The sequence below is a fragment of the Orycteropus afer genome, unplaced genomic scaffold (genome assembly GCF_000298275.1).
Source record: "Orycteropus afer afer isolate SDZICR_OR568_19922 unplaced genomic scaffold, OryAfe1.0 scaffold00199, whole genome shotgun sequence".
NCBI lineage: Eukaryota > Metazoa > Chordata > Mammalia > Tubulidentata > Orycteropodidae > Orycteropus > Orycteropus afer.
The window spans coordinates 5,369,057-5,371,844 of record NW_006921786.1 but is presented as its reverse complement, the minus strand read 5'-3'; positions in this window follow the sequence as shown (position 1 = coordinate 5,371,844).

The following is a 2,788-nucleotide window of genomic DNA, read 5'->3' as shown; positions in this document are numbered from 1 at the left end:
TTTTTTCATAACCTGTTCAATTTCTTCTTTTGTGATGGGCCTGTTCAACTTTTCCACATCAGTCTGTGTTAGTTTAGGTAAGTGGTGTGTTTCTAGAAATCTGTCCATTTCTTCCAAATTTTCAAATTTATTGGAGTAGAGTTCTCCATAGAATCCTGATATTATCCTTTTTATTTGAGTTGGTTCTGTTGTGAAGTCACCCATTTCATTTCTTACTTGTGTTGTTTGTATTCTCTCCCTCTGTTCTTTTGTTAAATTTGCCAGAGGTTTGTCAATTTTATTGATCTTTTCAAAAAACCATCTTCTGGTCCTATTGATTTTTTCTATTGTCCTTCTATTTTCTGTTTCATCGATTTCTGCTCGAATCTTGATTGTTTCCTTTCTTCTGGAGTCTGTAGGCTTTTCTAGCTGTTCTTTTTCTAATTGTTGGAGGTGTTGATTTTGGCTCTCTTTTCTTTATGGATGTGTGGATTTATCACTGTCATTTGGCTTCTGATCACTGGTTTTGCTGTTTCCCAAAGATTTTGGTATGTTGTGTTTTCATTCTCGTTTGATTCAAGGAATTTTTGAATTTCAATTATTATTTCTTCTCTTACCCAGCCTTTCTCAAGGACGATATTGTTCAGTTTTCATGTGTTTGCAATTTTTCCTTTGATTTTCCTATTGTTGATTCCTAATTTGATAAAATTATGACCTGAAAAGATGCTTGGCAGTATTTCAATGTTTTTAAATTTATGAAGGCTTGCTTTATGGCCTAACATATGGTCTATATGGAATATGTTCCATGTGCACTGGAAAAGAATGTATGTTGTGCTTTTGTTGGGTAAAGTGTTCTGTAGATATCTATAAGGTCAAGTTGGTAGATTGTATTGTTTAGCTCTTCTGCATCTTTTTTGGGTTTCTTTCTAGTTTGGGTTTCATCTTTCATTTAAATTGGTGTATTAAAGTCTCCCACTATGACTGTGGAGTCATCTGTTTGACTTTTCAACTCTTTTAAAGTGTATTTTATGTATTTTGAGGCTCTTTCTTTGGGTCCATGGATATTTATTATGCTTGTATCTTCATGTTCAATTGATCCTTTAATCATTATATAATGTCCTTCCTTGTCTTGTATGGTGGTTTTTGTCTTAAAGTCAATTTGATCAGAAATTAGTATTACCACTCCTGCTCTCTTATGGTTGCCATTTGGTTGATGTATCTTTTTCCAACATTTGATTTTTAGTCTATTTTTTTCTTTATATCTAGGGTGTGTCTCTTGTAGGCAGTGTATTGATGAGTTGTGTTTTCTTATCCAATCTGCAACTCTCTGTCTCTTGAGTGTTCATTTAATCCATTAACATTCAGTGTAATTATTGACAAGTATGAATTGGTTGCTATCATTTTGTTATGTGTTTTTTCATGGTATCCCTGGTTTCTTTGTTCCATATTTTTTTTGTGCTGAGCTCATTATGTTTATGAATTGTGTCATTATTTCTTTTCTTGCCATTGTTTTAGTATTTGCTCAATATTTGTGCTTGTCCTTTTTTTTAATTGTGATGTGAATATTTATCATTTTTATTTGAGGTTATCCTGTGATTTATAATTTTCTTCCTGAGTTTGGAATAGTCTGATCTACCTTGCAACTCTCTTGACTTCCTCACCATTTAGAAGTTCTGTAACTACTCAGTATTTTCCCTCTTTTTGGTTTGTAGTTGTCCTCACTTGCCAATTGATGTCTCTGGTTCACTGTTTACAATCTTGTAAGCTCATTTTACTTTGGATAAGACCATATCTGTGGTTTCTGGGTTGTATCATCTTATGTATTAATGGTTGGTTGTTATTTGCTATTTTTGGTTCTCTGTTCAAAGGACTCCCTTTAGTATCTCTTAAGGTTGGTCTGGTATTAACAAATTTCTTTAGTTTCTGTTTATCTAGAAATCTCCTAATTTCATCATCATATTTGAGAGACAGTTTTGCTGGGAATATAATTCTCAGTTGAAATTTTTTCCCTTTCAGCATTTTATATATGCCATCCCATTGCCTTCTCGCTTACATGGTTTCTCCTGAGAAATCAGAGCTTATTCTTACTGGTTGTCCTTTGTAAGTAACTTTTTATTTTCCTGTGCTGCTTTTAGGATTCTTTCTTTGTCTTGATTTTGATGAGTTTGAAGATGATATGTCTTGGTGATTTTCTTTTTGGGTCTACCCTGTTTGGGGTTTGTTGAACTTTCTGAATTGATATATTTTCATCTTTCATTATATCCCGTTATGTCTCCTTCAACAAATCTTGGAAAATTTTCTCAGTGGTTTTATTTTTCTCTTCCTGTTCTGAAATTCCCATCACACATAGGTTATTCCTTTTGATGGTATCATTTTGGTTTCATCTTTGTTCTTATTGATCCCTTTCCAAAGAAGTATTCAGGTATTTGTCTTCAATCTCATTAATTCTGTCTTCCATTGCTTCAGTTCTATTCCTTTGCTCTTCCCATGTGTTATCTATTTCTGACAACTTAGTATCAATCTTCTGGATTTCTCTCTGTAGACTTAGAGTCATTTCTAGTTTTTCATTTATTTTATCATTTTGTTCTTGTATTTTCTTCCAAAATTCTTCTAGGGTTTTGTCTGTGTTTTCTTTGGTCTGTCTCTCAATCCTTTGAAGATACCTAAATATAATTCTTTTGAGTTCCTTATCAGAGATTTCCAATGCTGCTTCTTTCTCAGGGATGTGTTCTAGGTTTGTATCCTGCTCCCTTGTTTCTACCATTTTATCTTGCTTCTTTGTGTGGACTGTGATGTTCTATTGTCTTTG